Source organism: Candoia aspera, chromosome 1 (assembly GCF_035149785.1).
Source record: "Candoia aspera isolate rCanAsp1 chromosome 1, rCanAsp1.hap2, whole genome shotgun sequence".
Lineage (NCBI taxonomy): Eukaryota > Metazoa > Chordata > Lepidosauria > Squamata > Boidae > Candoia > Candoia aspera.
This window is the reverse complement of record NC_086153.1, coordinates 41,181,655-41,206,952: the sequence shown is the minus strand read 5'-3', so window position 1 is coordinate 41,206,952 and position 25,298 is coordinate 41,181,655. Positions and strand designations below refer to the sequence as shown.

General features: G+C 39.0%; 1 protein-coding gene across 2 annotated transcripts in view; it reads left to right on the top strand.

Moving 5' to 3' along the window:
* Positions 1-25,298, top strand: part of PRKCE (protein kinase C epsilon) — a 295,055-nt gene that overhangs the window by 2,405 nt on the left and 267,352 nt on the right. The gene's annotated exons all lie outside the window — the stretch shown is intronic.

The window sequence follows — 25,298 nt, the reverse complement described above, 5'->3', positions numbered from 1 at the left end:
TTAGCCTTCAGAATGGACCGACTGACTGTTTGAAAGCAACTTATGCTCATGCCACACATTTGTCTAGCTTTTCAGGAAGCCATGTTGCAGCAGGATTGGGGTGGCAAACTTTATGGAACACCATATACTGGGGTGGGACTGTCTGACAGGACATGAAAGCTGCTTTTAGATAGGAATCTCGAGAGTAAATCAATCATGGCCTTGTTTCAGGCTGAGCAAGAGCTTTTTTCAGGCCCATTTGCCCCAGAGATTCTATATGGGGTGACATCACTAAAAGGACTTGAGTTTGTTTGTCGCATTTGCTTATTAACCTGGCTTTGGGTAGAAAGTAATGAATGAACTAGGGAATCAGCAGAGATCTTCTCATCCCCCAGTTACTTCTATCCACTGTATGTGGAGTAGGGAAAGTACTAGAATCCCATGGAGATGAAGTAACATTTTAAACAGGCAGGCACAATGTGTGCCTAGGTGATTTTTGCAAGGGTTACACAGCATCACTATGGACAGTTCCACTGTACTGCTTTGCACCATCATGGGAACACTGCCAGATCTGACTATCTCACAATATTTTCTTATCCATTTATTTCTAACTCTTTCCAGTTTATTGGAAATACCAGCCTAGCTCTAAAGCAGTGTTTCTCAGCCTTGGCAGCCTGAAGATGTGTGGACTTCAACTCCCAGAATTCCCCAGCCAGCTGGAATTCTGGAATTCTGGGAGTTGAAGTCCACACATCTTCAAGCTGCCAGGGTTGAGAAACATTGCTCTAAAGGGTGGAAAGAGAGGTCCTCTGTTTCTATCCTTAGAGGTCCTATGTCCTGTTCCCAGAGCTTCTCTTCCTGTATGCATTGTTTAGAACTTATCTCCTCTACTTCCCCAGTCCACCTGCCACTGCAAGGTGCAATTATGGTCACGGCTAATGGGGAAAATGCTGAGTTGCATTTCACTTTCACAATTCACAGGGATTTTGAGTGCAACAGAGGAAAGGTGGCAAGGTAATTGGGAAGCCTTTGGAATATTTCAGTGCTTTTGTTCACTTTTTTTTTTACAATTGATCTTCCCTCAGATAATATGCCTTCATAGCAGTCTCTCAGGTTTTTTGCAGACAACCAGACAGTTGCTTATAAATAAATGCCCTGAAAAACATAAATGAAAAGGGGGAGGTGCTAGCAGTTACTTTATTCCATTTTTCTGAGAGTAGGGATGAAATGGCTTTTGTCTATCATGACTGCTAGAATAGAGTGGGACACTGATCAGATGAGGGTTTTTGTACTCTCCTATTGATCAGATGGCAGGAAAGAGGGCCAGCACCAATTAGCAGTGTTTTTTGCATTTGGCAGAAATGAAGATGTACAATGCACAATGTTAAGGATAGGGAAGGACTAATTCTGGTGGTGTAGAAGTGGAGTAGGAGAACCCAAGTACAATAGAATTGGGTGTAAGAAAATAGCTGTAATATTTGATATAAACCCATTAACAGTGGCTAAAGGTAAAGGTAAAGGTTTCCCTTGACATTAAGTCCAGTCGTTTCCGACTCTAGGGGGCGGTGCTCATCTCCGTTTCAAAGCCGAAGAGCCAGCATTTGTCACAGCAGCTCCCTCCCAACAGAATCGCATGTCAGCACCATGGCATGTGAAACGTTATGATGTACAGTGCACATTGAAACAGTGAACATGACACGTAGACAGTTCTGTGGTCATGTGGCCGGCATGACTACACGGAACTCTGTTACCTGCCCGCCGAAGCGGTACCTATTAATCTACTCACATTTGCATGTTTTCGAACTGCTAGGTTGGCAGGAGCTGGGACTAGCAACGGGAGCTCACCCCATCATGCGGATTCGAACCGCCGACCTTCCGATCGGCAAGCTCAGCAGCTCAGCGGTTTAACCCGCAGCACCACCGCATGGCTGCATGCTGTAAAAAAAAGTACAATTCTTGAAGACTGCTATAAGAATTCACTGGGAAGTAGATAAAGGCTCTGGCGTAATAATTCCTCTGTTTATTTTTTAAAATAGTTCTTTGTATTATATAAAATGTGTATATCTGATCAAAATATTTTTCCGAAGCCCTGAGATAATTCCAGTGATAGAAGACCTGAGTAAGTGCAATTTTGGTCCCAATTCTTAAGAACTATTTCCTTGGGACTATTTCCAACAATTGGGTACATGCATTTTACCAAACACTTATTTGAAGATTTTATTTGGGGTTCAGATGAAAGTCAGCAAAAATTCAAACTGGAATGAGTGCATACATTCTGATTTCCTGAACTTCCATAATTTTATTAAGATAGTGGAAGGAACCTCATCCTTCAGAGCTATGGCATGTGCAAACTTTTGACCTATTTGTCAGAATCTTCTAGAAGTCATCATTGGGATGATTAATTATGTGTATGACAAATCTGATGCACAAACATTTTGTAGTCTTTAATCGCCTAAGAATCTTTTGCCAGGTCATCACTATTCCTATTTTACAAATGGGGGAACTGAGGCCAATACTAATTAAGCATGATGTTTTTGTCATGCATTGCCTTTTTTCTTGGATGGATGCTCCAGACAGCGATGTCTTCCATCTGGAACCCTTCTATGATTTCTTACTGCTTCTTCCATCTTTTGTTCTTAACACAAAAAATTCACTAAAGGGAAAATACAGAGTTGCAGGATAACATCTTTTGATTGGTAGCATTAGTAGTGTGTTGTCTGAAAGCATCCCAAGAGTGACTTTATTACACTGTAATAGTACACTCTATTATTATTATTATTATTATTATTATTATGTGTCATGAAGTGAGGAGAGAGTGACTGAATTTGGCTGCTCAACATCAGCCAACTCCTCTTCCAGAACCACAGTAGCTTTCCAGTGCAGTTGCAAAGAAGAACATTTTTACAGTATGCATAAAGTTCCAATAAGAAGGATGTCACCAAGCACAGTTCATAGCTTCAAATGTAGTGTTTCATGAGTATTTACAAGAAACCAGATGATGCTGGGTGAGGTCATCCATGGGTTCTGGGTCAGATATCGTTAATATAGATTCTCAGGAGGATGCAACTAAAAGTTCAGCCTTGTGAAAGAAATTTGGGTTATTTTCTTCTCCTACCAGGCTTTGCCAAGGTCTGAAGCAGAGGCTTTCTCCATTCACATTACTAGGTATCTATTATTTTTAAATGGATTGAACCTAGATGTTTGTGGTTACAAATCCTGTGTTCCCTGTTCCTTGGGACCCATCACAAATGTTGCTGTTCTGTCAGATTTCCTTTTGGGTACGAGAAATTGATTCAAAGAAAAAACCTCTTAACTGAGCCATACAAGAATACATCCTAGAGTTCAAGTGTCCAGATGTCAAGGAGTTACTATTTTTTTGGAGGTGATGCATCAGTCCACAAACAAAGAAATGCCTCCAGTTTGTTTCTGCAGATACGGCAGAACTGAAGTGTAAAAGAACAAATTTAATTGTTTAGGTTTATCTGCAGCATGTTCTCATCTCACATGAAGCACTAAGAAGCTGAGACTTGCAGGACTTTGCTTTTCCCAAAATGACTTGCTGCTTCAGTTTGAGTTTATATCTCAGTCTTTAGAAATTAACGGCAGGACAGGTGATGATGAAGAAAGCATTACATGGAAATAAATGGGAACATCTGCTTTTGGGACCATTGTCAAGAGGTCTCTAAACATCTCATGCCTGAAGGCAGATGTTGCAGCCACCTTGCTAAAACTGTTGATCTGAGCAAGGCCTGGATAGGAAACAGTCTTGAAATTCAGTGTGCAGGTTCTTAATTGTTTGTGATCTGTGACAGTGGGGATATAAGGCAATAGAGCTACTTCATAGGATACGCAGAGGCAAACCAGGAGGTGATTTGTATTCAGCAAGGAATTACAACCAATCCTAGCTCACCAAGATGTAAAACTGAATAATATAACTTTTGATATGCTGTATTTGTTGGTCTATGCTTTAAAAAAAAGATATACAACTACCGTATAGTATATGAACTAATCTTTAGCAAATGCCCACCAACATTAGCATAAAGAAGCAGAAAGCAAAGGAAATATATTGAACTAGTTTTCAAGAAAACATGAGGGTAGTTAAAACTGTTCTTAATGGGGAGCAAAAAGAGAGGAATACATAAGCTTCAACACCATATTGCTATAGTCGCCTGTTAAAATTCATAGCACTTCCAGGTCTTGAAAGAGAAACAGCGGTTGTTTTTTCAGGTCTGTAATTGAAATAAATTATCATTATGTTTTCCTGACAGTAGCTTCCTGATTTCTTGAAAGTAAAAAATAAAGATAAATCAGCTATTTCTAAGCTGGGTATTCGTGCTAGACCAATGTGTTAAAATCAGTTGAAGAAATAAATGGTGTCAGCATAAGTTGATATATAACATATATGAATCATTTTAAAGGAACTAGAGACATTTAAAATATATTACTCCATTTCTGATTCTTCCTTCCTTGGCAGATAATTATGCTGGTTGGCCATAATGTTTCCTTTAACCTTTGAAACTGATGCGCTGCATATTCTGCCTGTGATTATGTCTTGCATCTGCCTATGAAACAGGTCACCCCCACCCCGCAGTATAGAGCTGTACAGCTATGTGCCATATATAAAGCATACTTAGGCCCATATTAGCATGCATTTACATTTGTATTCAATTTCAAGTTAAAATCCACCTATAGGTGATTTGAATCAAGTTACATGTAGACATTAGTCAATATATAGATATATACCTTGAATTGTTATATGTATCTTTTCACACAATAATTTCAAACAACAAAAAATAGACTTTTTAAAAAAATAGATCCACAGTTAATAAGCTTCCAAGGGCTGTTTCACTCCTGTTTTATTGTTAGTGTTTGTTTAAATCCGTATTTCTTTGTAACCACCCCATTGACAACATTATTGCAATAAGATTTATTGAGGAGAGCTGAGGTTCATTTGAGCAGTACTTTTACTGCATGCAGAAAGATCTTGGACCAAGCCCTGGTCTATCCTATTTTGGAAAACTGTTGCCAGTGAATGTAAACATTGCTGAGTTAGATAGACCAGTGGAAATATACAGCTACTTCTTTTGTTCCTACCAAGAAGGAGGTTCTTTTTCCATTTTAATATATATAGGAATGGAAGGTATTAGATTAAATTATTTTCTCTGTCACTTGAATTTCTGATAGGACAGCTGCTGCCCTCTAAATATATTTATCTTGCAGAACTAACAAGGTGCTGGGAAACCTCTACAAGTGCCTGATAAGTGTGGCAATGCATCTGTGGGGGTCAAAAGAGAAAGACTGAGATGCCTTGAGAAGTCCATTTATCTTGTTTAGTTTACTGATTAATGTAGTGATTGGATCATTTAAAACATTATTTATTGATTGTAATGATCTCTACACCACATTTTAGGATAACGCTATTCTCAAAACTGCTTACAAGCTAGGTAAAGGTAAAGGTTTCCCTTGACATTAAGTCCAGTCGTGTCCGACGCTAGGGGGCGATGCTCATCTCCATTTCAAAGCCGAAGAGCCGGCGTTTGTCCGTAGACACTTCCGTGGTCATGTGGCCGGCATGACTAGATGGAACACAGTTACCATAGGGTCATGGCTGCAGAGCAATGGGGAGACCTGGAACCAGCTTCTGAGATGTCATTGACTTCTTATTACTTATATCATTTCAATTTATATTCTACCTTTCTTCTCATAGGCACTCAAGGTGGCTAACATTCCCAAATGGTGAGAATGTTCCCAATCTCAAATGTTGTGTTGATACAAAGCACTGCAGTCAGCAGCCTACATGGGTACATTCATTTACCATTGGTCTGAATCTTTATTCCAAATCCTCTGTACTGTTGATTTCACCTTCTTGCAGCCCATCAGTGTCCTGTTCTGTCCCTTCTTATTCAAAGTAACACGTGCGATATCAGACCTGATATTTTACAGATGTGGGCTCCACTTGATTGTTTCCAAAAGTTGATCTGTTTATTGCAATTGAATTGTCAATATCCAGATATAGTGATCTCATGTCTTATTGCCATATAAATAACTCAGTTCCATTCTTAAATAAAATTAATATTTTGTGAATATTAGTCTCAAAGCATGTCTATTTTTTTTATGTATCCTAGGATAATTGTTGGAGACCTTGTATATAGAATTACATTACAGTCCATTCTGCATATTAAAAGGAACACAGTATTGTTTGGGTTCTTCGTGTTCTCTGAGCTTAGTTGTTTTCTGCAGACATTTCATTACCAAGCTGCTGTAGGTAACAGCAACAATGCACCCCAACCAAGACTGGCAGGGCAAGCTCCTATAAGCAAACTTCACTCTCCCATGCGCAGATGATGCGATCTAGCCTGGTAATGAAATCTCTGCAGGAAAACAACTAAACTCAGGGAACACAAAGAATCCAACAGTTGAACCCTGAGCGATATACGTTCTCTACTATTGGAATGGTTTTGTTTGTTGGTGACAACATAGCCCTTACTTGGTTAGTCGTTTCTCCTGCTTTGGTTGTTAAAGCTTATTAACCCTCTTTTAAGATGTGATCTGAGACAGTTGTTAACGTTTTGGAGCCACAGACATCTTTCATCACAAGCTGCACCATGAATCCCACTGGTAAATTTTCATCTTAGGTTTTGTTCCTGTGATCTGGGTGAATTATACAAAAAAATAAATAAATAAAAATTCTTCTTGATTTGAATATTCCCCTCCTTCCAAAAAACAAAACCCCAAAAAACAAAAACAAAAAACATAAACAACAACAAAAAATGTAGGTGGTACTTTGCATCTGGGCATTCTGAAAGGGGGTCACATCCTGCACATTAAAGACCAGTGATTTTTAAGCGTGTTTGTTTTTCACCTGTAGGGAGATGCTAGCTATTTTGCTCGCTGTTAGGACTGTGATGTAGATTGATTCCATGGTTACAGAGCAAGCGCTTGCAACAATACACAAATACAGTGCTAGGAATCACAATAGCACTGAGAGAACATTTATTAGAAGGCAGCTTAGGCTACAGAATATGCAGCAGTCTGCCAAGTAATGCAGCCCTTTGCTGACTACCTTGGCTATGTTCTATCTGTATCTCGGAGAGTATTATTGGTAGGGTCCTTGTGTAATATGATTGCTCCCGTGTATCAGGTGATTAATGGTGGGAAGAGACACAGAACAGTGCTTAAGGGCAGCTTCCCTAATCTGGTGCCCTCCAGATGTGCTGGAACTACAACTTCCAGCATTCTCAAAAAGCAGTCCTATAGTCCTGCTTCTATGCACATTTAGCTGACCGGAATACTCCTGATTTTCCCATTAAATGTAAGTAGCCCCTTAGAAGAGAAACAAGTGCTAAAACAGTCATTTAAAACAGGCTAGATTATTAGGTTGGGGGGATTTACTTTTTTAGAGTTTGAATGTTACTTTTCGCTTGGAAAGTGACCCCAATAATGATGAACAATTGAGCAATGTGATTAATGATTAAGGCCATAGTAGAGGATGGATGGGAATTGCAGATCACCTATAATGATCTCACCCTAATTATGACACAACAGTGCTGGATAATTTATGCCTATGATGTACTACTAGAATACATGCTTGGTGTTACCGCCTTTTTCTTAACTCTTTTTTATTCAGATGTTTAGCCTTCCTCCAACACAACATTGCATATTACTGAATTCACGCATGGTCTGCCCTGTATCTTTTCCATATTGTTTTCCTATCCACTGGAGATGGGAGGGATCCTCCTCATATTATTTTATTTTACTGATGCCATTGTATACTATGACATGTAAGCATGTAATAACTGTCAAAATTCCAAGGCCTGCAATATCTTCTTTGAGTTTGAAGCACTAACAGCTGCAACACTAAGTGCTGCAGTTAAAATATTTCATATATATTTATCTAATACAATGGAAGTGCACAGTTGATGCTTGGTTCATTTTTATTTAAAAATAAGCTCTAATGCAAAAAGAAATATACTGTCCTTGGAAACATATACCCTAAAGCAAGAGCAAGTCTGTAGGCCGGCTGATTTGCAGGGAAGTGCAGCACTTTGGATTCAAAGCAGAGAAGGTGCTTCAGGGAGGGTATGAGTGCATAAGTTATATCTGTTGACACCATCTTAAAGAAGCATCTCCTTTTCCTGGGTTTTCATGGTAGCCATGTGATTCCAGGGAAATATAAGGAGGCAGCAACTGCATGTCCATGCCCGCTCCAAAGCACCTTGTCACACCTGTTGGTGTCACTTTATTTCCAGCACATATTTTCCAGAGTTACTGCATGAGCCCAAGAAAAGGCAGAGGTGCTTTAAGGAGCCACAGTTGACAACTTCTCCTTCTTCCTCTTCTTCTTCTTCTTATTATTATTATTATTATTATTATTATTTAAACTTCTTTGATGCCTGACTCCCAGTGACTCTGGGCAGCTCACAAAAATCAAAAGAAATTACAATAAAACCAACAAAAGGAAAAAAGATAAATAATGGCAAGAATGACAGTATATTATAATGACTTCTCCAGTCTCAAAATTATTCAGCCCCCTGAATAGGATCCGTCACAACAGCACACATACAGTATGCAAAACAGGTGTTGTCTCAAGCACACCTGATGCAACTAATTAAGGGCTTCATTAGTTGCACCAGGGTTGCCTAAGCTGGAACACATGAAATACCTGAACTGGCTAGGGGTTTGTTGAGTGTCACAGTTGACGGCATGTTAGAAATACAGTATGGCTAAGTCAAAAGAATGGTCCAAAAAGAGAAGAGAAGAGATCATTGCCCTTCACAAACAAGGAACAGGATACAAAAAGATAGCGAAGGCACTGAATGATCCTAGAGACACCATTGGAAGCATAGTTCGCAAGTGCAAAGCTCAAGGAACAGAGATTACACTACCTGGACGGGGCAGAAAATGGAAGTGGTCACTGGCTGCAACCAGATTTCTGAGAAGGCAGGTTGAGAGAAACCCTCGAGTGACTGCAAAAGACCTGCAGCAAGACTTGGTGGCAACAGACACTGAGGTTTCAGTGAGCACAGTAAGGCACGTACTAAACACAGAAGGTTTCCATGCCAGAACTTCAAGACGTACACCACTTCTGACCCAAAAGCACAAGAAAAGTCAGCTCCAATATGCTCAAAATCATATAAATAAGCCACAGAAGTTTTGGGATTCAGGTGCGATGAAACAAAACTTTTTGGCCCGAAAGACCAGCGGTATGTCTGGAGGAAGAAGAATGAAGCATACGCTGAAAAGAACATTCTGCCTACAGTTAAGCATGGTGGTGGCTCGGTGATACTCTGGGGCTGCTTTGCATCCTCTGGCACTGGAAACCTGCAGCGTGTGGATGGCAAGATGGATTCATTGAAGTATCAGGAAATCCTAGGAGAAAATGTCATGCCGTCTGTAAGGAAGCTGAAGCTTGGGCGTCATTGGCCCGTCCAACAGGACAATGATCCCAAGCATACCTCAAATTCCACTAAGGCTTAGATGCAGAAGCAGTCCTGGAAGATTCTACAGTGGCCGTCACAGTCACCTGACTTGAACCCCATAGAAAATCTCTGGTGGGATTTGAAGAAGGTGGTTGCAGCACAGAAACCCAAGAATATTACTGAACTGGAGGCCATTGCTCATGAGGAATAGGCTAAGATTCCTCAAGAACGCTCCCAGAAGCTGGTGTCTGGCTATGCATCTCATTTGCAGCAGGTCATAATAGCAAAAGGGTGCTCTACTAAGTACTGAAGATGCTTGCCATGAAGAGGTTGAATAATTTTGAGACTGGAGAAATCATTATACGTTACATTTTCAGTTGACTTTGGGGACACCACTTGAAGTATTCATTGTGTTGAGCTATTTCAATTGCTTTTGTTTGATTTGTTCATTGCAAACAGCTGAAAGTTTTGTCATTTTGACAATCAACCTGATTTGCAATGGGGGTTGAATAATTTTGATTACAGCTGTATAAGAAGAAAGAAGACATTAATTAGTTAGCCTGAAAACTGAGTAAAATTAATTGGAAAATAATTTTGGGCAGTGAGGGGACAGTTTTTTGCAGGTGATGGAAGTGTGAAAAAACTTCTGGTTTTGAACTAAGATGATAAACATGAATAATATATTTTTGTTTTGATTTGAGATTAGAATGTTTTATATTCTTATTTATGTATTATTAAACATTAGGATACCGTTAGCTGCCAGAGAACACTATGCTGAATTTCAGAGAGCCAGATTTAGGGGTTTTGTGCAAAGAAACTGCAACAATGAAAGAAATCCTCTTTTTCGTCCTTCCTTGGTGAGGTAGAGTTGAATGGTTGGGCTTGTGGCAGAAATATAAAAAGATTAATTTGCTGGTCTTCTGAGTAAAATTAATGAGTCTAACATAGTTTAGAAAACTGAATCGGATTCTCTTCCTTACCTCCACCATGATGGATACTTTATGTAAACAAGTAATAAACACCCCATAACTAGTGTGTTGTTATCTTTTTCAGTGTAAACTGGAACAAGCTTTGTGGTAGCCTAGAACTAGATCAGAGCAGATTTATTCTCATATGCTCCACCCTGAAGAAATGGAAATCTGTTCTGATTCTCCATTCTGTTTCAGGATTTAGGGATTGGCCAAATCCAGTGCTTATCCCTAATTGTTTTCCATTAGAAAATGAAAGACCCATTTTATATTTTTTGTCCAAAGCTAGAATTTTATAAGCTGGGGATAACAAAAAAAATCAAATAAAAAGAGAACTAATTAGAAAAATTGTATAACCATTTGGAAAATATTACCTAATCAAGGACTATTAATAGTACTGATAAGGTATCTGGAAAGATACAATTAAATATTTGAAAGCTGCAAATCAGTGTTGCAATATATTCCAAAGAAAATGGACCCTAAATTCTGAACAGCTGGAAGGCACCAGATTGGGGAAGGCTAAACTGGGTTGTAATAGTAAAATGAGGTTTAGAAATTGTGGAGACCTTGGTGCTCTCTGAGCCTTGTTGTTTTCTTGCAGACGTTTCATTGCCAGACTAGGCAACATCTTCAGTGAGAAGAGGGAGTGGGCCCACTCCCTCTTCGCACTGAAGATGTTGCCTAGTCTGGCAATGAAACGTCTGCAAGAAAACAACAAGGCTCAGAGAGCACCAAGGACTCCACAGTTCAACCCTGAGCTACAAATATTTGCTTCAATTGGTTTAGAAATTACTGCAATTGATTGGTCTAACATGTATAATATTATATATCTAATATGTTCTTCTTGATCCTTTGTATATATATTTATATTGCTTTGTGATGATGATGATGATGATGATGATGATGATGATGATGATGTTTGGTAGTAGCCAAGAATATAAAAGAATCTAGTGCAGTTGTAGAGCATTTTGAGGATCTCATGTTTAATCCTTGGGATCATCAGAGAAAAGGCTGAAGTAGCCAATAATTGGCCCAGAAGACTCACAACTGGAACCCAATATATTGGGGGGAAATGAACAATTAATTTTGCCAGATATAACAGCAGCTTTCTTTATAAGAGCTAAGAAATTCGTTGTTCAGTTCCAATCATTGCCATCCTACCATGTGCTGAGTGCTGCTGCAACTCTTTTCCCTCCAGTGGCATGGGAAGGAGTGTGTTACACAGCCACTCTCTTTGCTGCAGGCAAGAGCCTGACCCAAGCAACTTTCTATAAGACAGAGATTCTCAGTTTCAGTCCCTCATAAGGGATAAGCCCAACTCTTCCGAATGTGGTTGCCACAGGGTGGCTAATTTATTTATGAAATGTTTTGAAGATTTTAAAAAAAATAGATCACCCCTACCAATTCTACAAATGCTAACTGTTCTCTCCTAATTATCCATCATTCTGATCAATTAATTATCCAGAGGAATGGCTGGCACCATTTTACTATACTTACTGTAATTTTTAGAGGGCCAAGGTATCATTATAGGCATAGCCATGATGATGAACTGAGCTGGGCCAGTGGGAAAAACGAATCACCTCCCTCCCCCAAATCCTGCCAATCCCAAAGTGTTGCAAGAAAGAAAACCCAGATACCCACTGTTGTGGCAGGTTTTAGAAGAGTGATTTGCCACCAAATTCCATTGGCAAATTGTAGCCCCAAATTTCATTGTTGCGGTCAGGAAAGTAGGATCAACTTATCCATTAGGCACAACAGGCACAGTGCCTTGGACCTACCGAAATGTTTTATTTATTTTTTTTAAATCAGAAAGAATAAAAATGAAGTAGAGGTTATTTATTTTCTTGCCTTTTAATAAAAAATAGGTAAGAAACGCACACAATTTGAACATCAAACTGATGATTTTATTTGTAACCTGTATAGCATAAATACTAAAATTTAGTACAGTTTACAATTTAGTACTCAACAGACATAATTAATTGGGAACAACTGATTATTACTACAAAATAATACCTATATTATTTACTATTCCCTTGTTCTCTATAAATGCTAGTGATTTGGGTTGACGTTGCTCGGCTGCTGTGTATTTTAACCTTTGTAATGTTTATACTTGTTTTATTTTATACTTGTTTTATTTTAACTCTGTTTGCCGCCCAGAATCACTTGTGGGGATGGAGGGCCATATAAATTGGATAATAAATAAATAAATAAAATATTGAAAATGTATGAAATATAATTTTTAATACTATTATTTTTATGGTGGGAGGTGTCCTAACAGTCAGAAATCACGCTGAGACGAGGAGTAGGTCTCTAGTGTTTATTACTGCTACATAAGACAGAATCCTAACAAACTGAAGAAGCGTGGGAAAAACCCAGACAGATAAACCCCAAAAGTAAGGTGGGTCTGATCTGTGTCTCTTTGAATGGCTGCTCAACTCCTCAGTACTACGCATGCGTTTTCCCCCCTGGATGGGGCCCCCCTCCTGCTCCCCATCAGTACTCATGACAGGAGGGGCCACAAAGGCAAAAGTGCCTAGGGCCAAGGAAAGTCATAATACGACCCTCCAGGAGGGGACCCTGACAGCCCCAGAAGAGTGGCTCAGAAACCACCTGAGGACCACTTCATTTAGAATATTGTCTCCATTCAAACCTCGCCCTTCAAGCAGCCTTAACTGGAATGTTCTGTTTTACTGAGTAGTATGAGTATTTTGTGGACAGCAAGTAGATCTTGGCACTGTCATACCTACTTGTTAATTTGCCTTCTCTTACGTTCAGCCTGCACTAGTACCCATAGAAAAAAAACATGCCCAAGAGAGGCTGCTGCATCTTCTCACTGCTGTGGTCATTACATAGCTTTGAGAGGGCATCTAACAGTTGACAGCAGGGAGGGAGAGCAGAGGGAGGAGGAAGCTATTCTGCTCGGCAGTGGACTTCTTCAGTGGGCCTAAGGCCGATTTTTAACACCATCAACTCTGAGATAGACAGACAGACACCAGAAGTCCAGCCCCAGGGACAATATATTATGTGAATTACTTTAAATGTTTGAATTGGTTGCCTTTTTTTTTCTAAACACTTCCTTGTTCATTTGATGCATAGCCGTTGAACATTCCTAAGTACAGTAACATTTTCTCTGAAAAAATTAATAAAGCATAATATGATTGGCCTATTGGGCTGGACGTTTTTACACCGTGTGTGTGTGTGTATTTCAGTATGGCTCTTCTGTAGAGGGAAGAGGGAGCTTCTGCAGTGCAAACACCATTGCTTGCTCCAATTAAAGTGAGATATCACAGGTTTTCATAGTACATTCCTCTGGTTTCTGTGGAAGAATGCAATAAAGCTTCACTTAAGCTTTATATGCTGCCCTGATTTTAAACTCTATCAAAACAAGGAGCTTTCCAAACTTGGAATATTTGGGAGAGGAGATGGAGGAAGGGAAGAGAGTTAGTTAAGGTTTGTTTGAGAACTGTGACACCCCCCCCCCCAGCTTTTGTAGCTGTTTGCCACGTTCTTGCTGGCTCCAAAGACAATCAGCAAGTCTCTGTCACTTTCCATCTGTGGCCTGTTTTCCTCTGTCTGGTTTATTTAGTGATAGGATAAGGATTGCTCAACCCCATTTCTTTGCGCTGAAAACTTGTATGATATGCTGCATGAACAAATAATGGTCATGTCCTAAATTTAGGGCTGTCGGATCTGGGCTGCAAACTTCTGGATAACAATTAGAAGGCAACAAAGAGAAACGCAACTAATTTTTTGCTATCTAATGGTCATCCAGATTTTTGCAGCCCACACTTGATAACTGTAGGTTACATTACTTATGACAGCTCATGTTGATTAACCATTTTGATCAGCACAGGAGCAAATTAAGACACTCTTCCCCAATCTGACACCCTCCAGAGATGTTGGGATTACAAGTCCCAGAATTCTCAGCCTGCATCTCTATGGTTATTTCTGGGAGTTACAACCCCAGCATCTCCAGAAAATGCCAAATTGTAGAAGGGCAAAATAAGTTCTCTGTGTTTTAAGAAGTGAAGTGAGGTGAAGGTCCAGTCTGTCAGGATGTCACTCTGAATGAGACATGCTCCTGGCACTTGTTCATCTCTCTCTGAAGTGTGTGTGTGTGAGAGAGAGAGAGAGGAAGAGGGAGAGAGGGAGAATTGGAATTGTGCTTCTCCAAACTTTAAAACCCAATACTTCTCAGCACCACAGTTTCAAATTGTACACCGAAGTAGGTATTTTGAGGGTGAACAACATTTTTAAATACATGTTTTGAGAGTATTAATAATGCAGATTAACACGGGATCAAAACAGAATGAATTTATGGATAAAACATGCAAACGTAACATGGATGGGAGATAAAATTGTTCACCCAATAAGGTAAATTTGGGCTCTGAACTTATTACCTTCTTTATATGGCAATGTGTATTACTTCATTTATTTTGAAATTTGGTAAGTCAGCTGTGTGTGGGGACCTGCAGTTCATTCTGTTCAGCCCATCCCTGGACTTTTGCCATGCAGTTCTTCCTTGAGAGCATCACTGGATTCACTAATCCTAGTTAGGAATAGAGGCTAACGTAATTTGAGGAGGCACAGGTGGTAGATCAGTTGGAGGCCTTCTGTACAGGCAACATCTCCATGCACAGAAGATAGGATTTGATAGGATTTTCTCTCACAACCTATGAAATTCTTGTGTATCAAAGCGCTCTCTCTCTTTCTCTCTCTCTCTCTCTTTCTCATCTTTGGAAAGAGAACCAAAAAGCAGGGAAGTAGTAATACAAGAGGCCCCACATATTCTTTTTCCACTTTGCAGTTCTTCACTCCACATACTCCCCATGATCTTGCAATCCAGCCCTGCCCCTTTTTATATATGTTGCATAAAGTTTTCCCATCGTCCTGCAGGATTTTAACTTGCAGAGATTTTGTGGAGCTCCTAGAGAAGTTTATTTTATTTTATTTTATTTTATTTTTCACTGTTTTAAATCTTAACCAACCATGACCATTTGGGGGCGGGGTTCTGGCATGTTTTTGTGGGATAAATGAGAATGGGTAAAGTAGAAGTTTTAATAATACATCATATACATGAGAAACATTTTCCTGCTGCCTTAAAAACATGTATTTTTGTTAATGGTTTTAGGATTTTGCTGTGTTTACATTTGTCCTTTTAGCATTTTTTTTTTGAGCTGTGTACCTTTTGAACCATATGTCAGGATGCTGTCTTTACAAATAAATAAGGGGCATTTCCGTCCAAGTAAGTATGGTTAGGAACAAGCCCTGCTCACCAAATTGAGGAAAAGTTATTTGGCACAGAATAACCCACTGGTTTGAAAATAAAGTATCTGTTTCCTTTCTCTTTACGAGAGGTTGAATTGATAGAGCTAAGCTCCTTCCGCTTGCTTTCCAAAACTGCTTTTAAAGTTACAGACAAGGGAACTGCTTGAATGGGGTGCATAGCATTTGAAAGACTTGCCTGTTCCTTGTATCCTTCCCCATTCCTAGATCTTCAGAAGGTGTTCTAAGCTGAGAAATATCTGAGAGATTCATTTCCCCCCTGTTAGATTCTCCTTTCAATTGTAGGCAAAATGAGCAGGATAGATCCAATTTTAATCCTACTGCCTCTGTACTGCTTCTTGTGCCTTGTAGCTTGCATTTATCTGTTTTGTTATTTTTGTAAACATCTTGGAGAATATAAATACAATATTGATAATAAATAAAAATACAACATTTGAGCTATTGCTCAAATCATACAGTAAGACACTCTGGCCTTGAATCGCCATATCTCCACCCTTACCTACCTTTTAAGAAACATATAAAAGGGTATAATACAGCTTAGACCAAGATAAACAGGTTTGGGATTTGCAGATTTCAAAATGTCACCTGCATATTCCTCCCAATAATGAGTACAGCTAAGGTTGTTGGATTTGAGCTGTAAAACCAGGACAACTAGAGAGCAGCAAAGACATACAGCAGAGTCTCCTGTCATCTAGTAGTCATCTTGATTTTTGCAACCCAGATTAAGTAGCCCTAGCTATACCTTTCAGAGCAGCTTTGCACCATACTAAGGGCCAGTATGCACTGTATGTTCCAACAGAACTCCAAGTTCAGTGTTATTATGCAGCAGCCAAGAAGATGAATCTGATAAATAAGAGGCAAGTATTAAGATCCTTGAAATAATCTCAAGATCAGCAGAAATAGAGTTTGCAGAGGAGTTGGGCAGCCTATAATTTAATAAATAGATAAATAAAGGAAGACTAAGGAAGCAACTCTTCTCCAAATAGCCCAGAAAAGACTACGCTTCAGAATTTGTGGCTTCAGAATTTGTGAAGATGGAAGGAAATGGAATGAAGTACCTTTAAAAAGGCTTAAAGGGTAGCTGGTTGGCTCACTTGAATAGGAAAATGCCATGCTTCATCACTGGTTCACAGAATCTGCTTTTCAGTGTTCTTTTATTGCATCACCCAATGTCTTTTATATTGCCTAAATTAAACTTCCATTGAGAATAATAGGCCCTCACTGTACAACAGACTGGATAAAATGGGGGTAAAGATAAAGATGAAGCACATTCACTTGGAGATTATAGCACTACCTCTTGCAAAGAATGTGGTGCAGCCAGTAGTGCTGTTACGTTGCCTAATTTTACTCTAAAGGTTAATTCAGTGCCTGCCTTACATCTCCTTGAATTCTTCAATTGCGCACTGTAGCTGATAGAGCCAAGAGTTCTTTTAAGTAGATGACACAGAATTAAATTGTCATCCTTTTAGTGCAGGTCAACTGGCACATTAACTTCTTATGTTCAGTATGGTCTATTGGTAACAGATTTAGGAGTGCATTTCCTTTTCAATTATTCTGTTCTCTTTTTTTACATTTAGCTTAATATATAGGGCCATGCTTTCAAAATCTGTTGCTGTTGCAATTTAATTAAAGAGTTAGGCCAATAGTAGGGCTACCAGATTTGCACTCCAAAAACCTGGACAACTATTAGAAAGCAATGAAATATTAGATGTTTCTGTATCTTTGCTGCTTCCCAATGATAATCTGGAGTTTTGCAAGTGGCTAAACATCCAGGAAAATATGTACCTGGGTCTGGCAACTATCATGAATCAAGGCAGCTCATACCTAGTCCATTGGTAGAGGCAAATTGCCAACAGAGGAGTTGCATCAAAAATTTTGGAGGCATACAAGGCAAGAAATAAAGGCAACTCTGTGGCAAGATGCAGAAATAAGAACATTAATATGCTTTGAGCCAAACTGACTTGGAACTTTTATAGGGAACTCTTGACTTGTTATTTCCTATTAGCACTTGACATATTTTATACTGTTGATGTCTAAGACATTTCTTCATCATTCTCTGCCTCCACTTCCACATTTTTCTGGTTCAGAATATGCTCTGGTCTTATGATCTGACTCAGATTTTATGGCTAGAGAGGGAAGATTAATATAGGAGCCAAGGACTTATAGACATAGGTCTTTATTTGTATGCTGTGCTAAACAGATTTGAAATATGCCAAGTTTGAAACATCATACTGTGAGTTTTAAATAGGTGTCCTGATCTTACTGCAAATGCTCCTTCAGCATTCTGCTATTTCAGAAGTACGCAGAGCTCAAAACAGCATCAGAATACTTTTGGTAAGGTCAGATTGATTACATTAAAAACATGTTGCATACCTCCATGCAGTTGAATTGAGAAAGACTAATGAAGTAGAGCTCATGAGCAGTGTTCCAGTCAGCCACACATTGTCCAAAATTCTCCATGCCTGTTCCATCCCATTTTTCTGTTCCTGCCTACTCCCACTGCACACTTGTAGCCATGAAGCACACTCAGTCTCCTCTGAGTCTCTTTCCAATTGGAGATTCTCCTCTACTTCTGCAAAATTTGGTGTGAATCAAGCAATTTTGATGCCTCATTCTCCCAATAGCCCTGTTTTGTCTATAATCCTGTTGGTGCTCAGCACCTTAAATAACTATTAAAGGGAGATAGAAGCCAATAAGGAGGAAAGCTGGAAGTGAGCTGGAGTCTAATAAATTCTGCCACAATAAATAAAGAAGATACCATTCAGAACTTTTAAGACTGCCCTTGAGACAAAGGTTCTAACCCATGTCAGAAAAGTACAGACTGCAGCTTTTAATTGGTGCTGTAGAAAACGTGCCTCATACAATGTACAGTTTAAGCCTGAAAGCATATGGGGTTTTTTTTGTAAAATACAATCATATAAAAGATGCAAAGTAGAGGAGGACCAGCATAGAAGTCAGTAAAAATTCATCAGAGCTGTAAAAATAATTCCAAAACAGAGTGCAGGTTTCATTTTTGGACAAATAGCAGGGCCTTTGTCTGTTGCCAAAAAGGCAAGGTGGGTTCCAGGCAAATTTCTCTGGGAAGGAGGTCCAAAAGTGAGGCAGGATGACTAAACAAGTTATTTTCCAAGTCTTAGCCCCTGCTTAATCTCAAGCATTGGAATGGACCCAGAAGAATTTGTACAAGTTCATGTGAAGAAGGGTAGTCATACTCCCATGCATTTCTCAATTAGTTTGCTTCAGGACTATGGTGAGTAAAATACAGTACCATCAAAAAGTGCTCACGGCTAATATTCACATCATTATAAATTACATTGTGGAAAACCTGATATCGTGCTACACAGATATATCCTTTTTCTTTCTCTGTATACATGCATGCTGTTCCTTTTTATCTAGTTTTGAAATACGTTGAGCACATGATGTGTCATAATAAATTCTCTCTGTATCTTGAGTGTTACTGTGATGTCTGCTTGCCTCTTTGGATTCCTTCTGACTCTTTGGCAGAATCCCTTTCTTTTCCCTTGTTGCTCTGGTTCCACAATAGTTGTGGCTGACTTATCTTAACAATCATGGCAGTATATATTTTTGAAAGGAAGTTATTTTCAATTGTAGTTCATTTCTGGCATCAGGAAGAGTGCTCCTTCCCTGCTAATGGCTATATCTTCTTAGCGGTGTTTTTGTTTTTTTTCCCCCTTTCCACATGACGATTATGATTGTAAGCTGTAGACCAAAGTGAGCACCACTTTATAACTGCAGTATAGGCATGGAAATGATATGGTGACACCACAGTTTTTACAGATGGGGGATTTATTTTACATGCAGAGCAAAAAAAGAAGGTTTATACATTATTTTGGTTATGTGCCACAATTTATGGTTGTGTGCTAAAGCTTTGGTTTTGTGCCATGACTTTGGGCCAGTCATTCTCTCTCAGCCCAACCCATCTCACAAAGTTGTCATTTTGGGGAAAATAGGAGAAAGGGAACATTATGTACACCGCCTTGGGTTGTAAAAATAAAGACAGTACATAAATCTAATAAATAAAATGGGCAGTGGATTCTGCACATATTGCCTTATGGCTGTAAGCTGTCCATCTTTGTGAGAGACATACTCACCATCTGCTGTAGATCTTCCTTTGAGGTCATATGTTCCTTTCTTACTCCAGTAAGTACCTTCTGTGCACCTAACCATAAATCAGATCTCTGCAAATTGCTTAGAAAGCTGTTTTTCTGGCTCTCCAATGAAATATCTTCTGCACAAATAAACCAGAGAAGTAATAATTAAAAACAAATCCATAAAATTCAGCAGAATGAACTAAACTACCCTCAAGACTTAGATTACATGCTGAAATGTCCAGGCAATTAAACAGGTATTTGCTCGATACCAAAATGCAATACTGTTGGCCAGCAAAGGGCACAACCTGGTATTGGTACAAATGGAAGTGATAAAAAAGCAACAGAGGGGATATACAGGAAGCTATTTTGGATGCAAGAGTTTTCTATTGCGTTCTGTATTTCCATTGCTGATTGTGCTGTTTCAAATGCTGCTGTTCCTGAGTTCTAGGACTGTAGGCCAGAGCAAAGGTGAGAACCTGCAATCTTCCAGATGCTTAGACTTCTTCATTGATGGCTGAGTTAGATGGGAATAAGATCTGGCTTAAGTGATAAATTACAACTTTCTCAATCCTAGGCTAAATTAAAGATTTAATTAATTTAATTAACACACATTATGAACCAAAAGGGTTGTCCATCCTTGCCTAAACAGTTCCAATACAAAAATTATTGTAAAACCTTGAATATGTAAGTTACCCCTTTGGTCAGTTGTACTAGCTCAATATTTTTTTAGAGACAGTGAAGCCAGAATTGTACTTACAATTCTTATAATTACAGTTTTAAAAACTGAATTATACAACTGCATCAAGGCATTTTGATACAGATAGGATGAGTTTACACATCATACAAACTATAAACCATGATTATTAATGCATTGGCTAAGTCTTCACGCATTGCTTCAAGCCATAAACAAACCACATTACATTTCATTGCATGAACCCAGACACACTTTTCCTTTCAATCCCTTTCCAAATTATCCTCAGTTATTTTCAGAACTGCTGAATTGCACACCAAGTTTCTTTGAAATATCTGGCCCTTAGAATGAAGGCCGATGGATTTCATATTCTTTGTGTAAGTCCTGCGTGTGAGAGATATCCAGTAAGATGATTTGTGGCTTAGATGGCCAGTTGGTTTGCTCTGTGGTGCATTACACCTTTAAAGCCCTTCATGGCTTAGGACACCAGGGAATAAACCTGAGACCTTCAGTATACAAAGAAAGTATTGAGTCCAGAGAGAACTGACAATTAGAACATGTGGCCATCACAATAAAGTAGAATGTTGTATCAGGAGTGCAGGGCACCTTGCATGTTAGTAAATTCAGAGGCAAAGAGGACAGGAGATTTTGCAGGGTTTGGCGATTAATATGGAATATGTTCTTATCCTGGTACAGGTCATCATTAACTACACTTTTTACAACTCAAGCTGTATTCAGTTGCAGCATTGATACTGGTGCTTTTATCATTGTGCAGCCATAAACTGAATGAAATAGCTGGAGCTGGAATGTATTAAACTGTCTGAAACTCCTCATCTGGAATCCTAGTCTTTCCATGTAACACCAGTGCACTACAGGTTTCAAGTTTTGAATCAAGAATTCTGTTTGATCTACATTTTTAAGCAAATTGACTGGATTTGCAGTCCCTGGATTTATATGTGGATCAAAACACAATTATCCTTTGGGTTGTACATTGCTCTGAGTTTTGTAGCACAGCTCTTGGCTCAAAAATTGCATTCAAAATTGAGTTGACCCAGTTTTTCAAATCAAATTTCCGGTTCAGAGGGAATCAACTCAACAATCTGAATCAAATCAAGAAATCAGATTAGTGCCAATCCAAAGATTAGTAATATTAGTAGTAGTAGTTTTATTTGGCATGCAGTTATAGCTATGCTGAGAACAAGAATTAACTTTCCCCACATGACAAACCTGTGTGGTAGGTTGGGTCAAAACTAATCTTTGGAGAACAGTCTGTGCAGAGGTTATTTCTATTCAGTCTTTACCTCAGAAGGGGTAGGTAGGGTATAGATTTCAAGAAGAAGCAGGGACTAAGAAACTCCTGGGTTTGGAAGTGGGACCACTAGTAGGACAAACACCTTTTTTGGTATACAAAATGGTATCCCTAAGGACCTCAGCTCTTTCACTGGAGACATTCATACTAAAATTGTAGACTATTATATTACATCTAAAATAATGTAAACTTTGCACCTGATAAGTGGTAGACTCCTTTTAAAGTTATCACTGGGAGGGGTACTATATCCTACTTTGAGCTTCCGAGGTAGAATTTATTTATTTATTTATTTATTTATTTATTCATTCATTCTATTTGATGCCACCCAACTCTGGATGGCTCACAGTACACCAAAACAATATCAAAGCAGTATAACAGAGTCAAGTAACAAAACCAGACTCAGACAAAGAAAAGGAAGTGCAAAAATGGCAAACCTGGTAAATCCCAAAACATCCCACCAACAACTGACATCCAGTGAAGGGGGCACCAACCACCCTAGCCCAAGGCCTGGGAGAACAGCCACTTCTGTATGATTCTTTGGAATGCCAACAGGGTGGGAACCATCTGTATCTCAGGGGGAACCTCATTCCAGAGGACAAGCACTGTGACAGAGAAGGCACACTTCCTAAGTCCTGATAGGTGGCATTGTTTAATCGAAGGAACCCAGAATGTGCCAACCCTGCCAGCTCAAATTGGTCAGGCGGACCCCACGAGAGATAGGCAGTCCCTCATATAACCAAGCCCTGTGCCATGTTGGGCTTTATAGGTCATAACCAGCACCTTGAATCACACCTTCAACCAGTGCAGCTCGCAGAGGAGAGATGCCACATGAGCATTCACTACTGAGAATATGGGACCAGAATCACCCTCTGTCAAGCCTTTTTACTGTTCTTATTGGTTGTTCTTTACTGTAAGGAAAATACTAACAAATTCCTAAAATGAAAAATACATTGAGATTTCAATTTGTAAGGAAATAGAATAAAACTCTAACACCAGCAATTTTCTTAATTGATTAGATCCAATGTAATTCAGTTGGATTTCTTAGTTTCATTTTCTCCTTTTCCTTTCTTTTCACTCATGACAGGCAAAGTAAGGGTAGAGTTGAGTTTCAGAATTGGGAAAGAGATGACTTTAGAAGCAAACTTCTCTAGCTTGCCAAAATCTCCTCCAGAGTATGATTTGTCTCAGGTTGCAAATTCTCCTTGCTGACTCAGTCCTGACTTGGTCTGCCATGGATTGCTTTTTCTTGCTCTTTCTGCCATTATCATTGAAGGGCAAGAGATGGGAAAAGCCGATACGGACGATGAGAACAAAGATACTAGCAGCTTTAAGTTTACCCTGCATTCCCTGATGGAAAATTTTCTTCCCACTGCCAATCTTTCCTTGTAGTGTCCAGTTGAAAGGGAATATTGGATCCAACCTCCTTCCTTTAAAGTTTTGATCAGATGATCAGCACAAGAGCCCAGTTTGGGAGGTGGGGAGATTGTCATATATTTTTAATAGGTCAAGGAATATCAAGGTGATTTCACTGGGCAAATAGCATGGCAAAAAGGATTTTGCTTCCCCTTTCATCCAAGTATTGTGGGTGAAATCAAAACAATGTCATATTTGTAAGTACTTCTTCAGGTGCCCAGATTATGGAATTCCTTCACTTATGGCTCATGTTGAATGTAGCTGTCATTTGCGATACACTAAGGATATACCTATTTTGCCAGGCTTTTAACTGAATTTATGCTGTGGTGTCACTTACAATGTCTTATTCTCATTGTTCTCATAATCTTATTTTATAGTGTTATCAAACAGATTTAACTTTAAATTAAGTTATTACATTAAATTCTCACAGTTACATACTTTTTATAATTTCCTATGAATTTAAATCTTGTGTATTTTTATTGATTTGCTGTCCTTTTTATCTTTTTAATAAAAAGTGAGTGAAAAAATAATTCAAAAGCAAGCAAGCAAACCGATATAATGTCAGACCAAAGAATACATTTATATCCAGCGTTTTATTTCTGACAGTCAGTGAACGTTGTAACAGTCGGTTGATCAACGTTCGGTTGATCTGAAAAGTGGGCCTTGCGCCCGTGGGAAAATGCTAGGAAGAAAAAAAGTGAATGTTGTAATTTATTTGTTTCTTCCTTTGTCAGTTTGTATGCTGCTTCAGTCACTGAGGTAATTCTGGTTAAGTGCAGGTACTCATCCTGACAGTACATTTACAATCTAATCCCTCCCCACCCCCCGCCAGAGAATAGGAGTCTGTGATAATCAGTTTATTACAATCAGCATGATTGCTGAGTTTGCTGTGTCAGTCCCAGCTATTAACACACTCTGAACTTTAACAAAATAGTTCTGACCAGCTAAAGCAAAAAGTTTTAGTTTCGGCTGCACTTGCCAAACAATCTTGCAAAGAACTGTCACTGTTTAAATGGCCAACATCAAATTCTTCCTGTCAGAGAAAAAGGAAAAATTATCCAGTCTTTGCTCAACCATTTTCCTGATGGTCTGATTTTCTCTCTGCTGTTCTGACTAGAATATAAATAAAAAGCGGAAAGCATCTTGATCACTTCATTCACTTGCAAGAACAAGGGCAATCTGTCAGTTACCCTGGCCTTCCAGAAGATGACATCATCACTCCTTCTCTAAAGAAAGTGATGGAGTTGATCTCACACACACACACACACACACGTCATTACCTAAAATGGGTGCCAGATGTTCCTAGAATTCCAGAAGCAGTTTATCAAGGTAAGTGATACCTTACCTCTGTTTTCACCCACCAGCTCAGCTTTCTTTGAATACTGTATGCAATATCTGTGTGTGCAAACACTTTCTCTCTCTCTGCCTCTCTCTCTGTATAAGAAAAATGAGTCTGTCATGTCTGCTGTGCTGCTGCCATGATAGACCCAGACTCAAGTCAACCTTTTCTGGTGGCAGGTTGGCAGCAGAAATTCCTTTCTTATGAAAGTCTTCTAAGCTTTTATTGGAAGAATAACAATTTGGGGAGAAGAACCTCACAGGATTTTTTATGGTTTATATGCTTTCTTTTCACAAGAAACGTGTTGTAAAGGGACAATTTTTGTAGTAAAATTTTATAGTAGTTGTAAATATGGTTTATTAGAGAAGTACCAAATAAACAAGTAAACAGTTTACCAGCCAAATGCAGTTATTTATAGATGTAAGTTGTACAGTTAAATGTACAAATGGAGTTCCCCATGATCAACAGGGATATCTCAGGCTTACCAATAAATTTAGAGAAGTTTCTAGTCCATAAGATTTTTAAAAGACTATGCCAACTGTGGGATTATATTAGTCATTTGTGGCACATCCATGTCTGGAAAAAGAAACATGCATCTCCTATATGTTACTGAAATATTCTAAACAAGTTGCCCAGAGATAATTCTGTTAATAATCAGTGCGGAAAGTCAGGAGGATTAAAACAGGTGTTGACAACTATATTTTCTTCCAGGCTCTAGCAATGTTTCTCAACCTTGGCAACTTTAAGAAGTATAGACTTCAACTCCCAGAATTCCCCAGCCG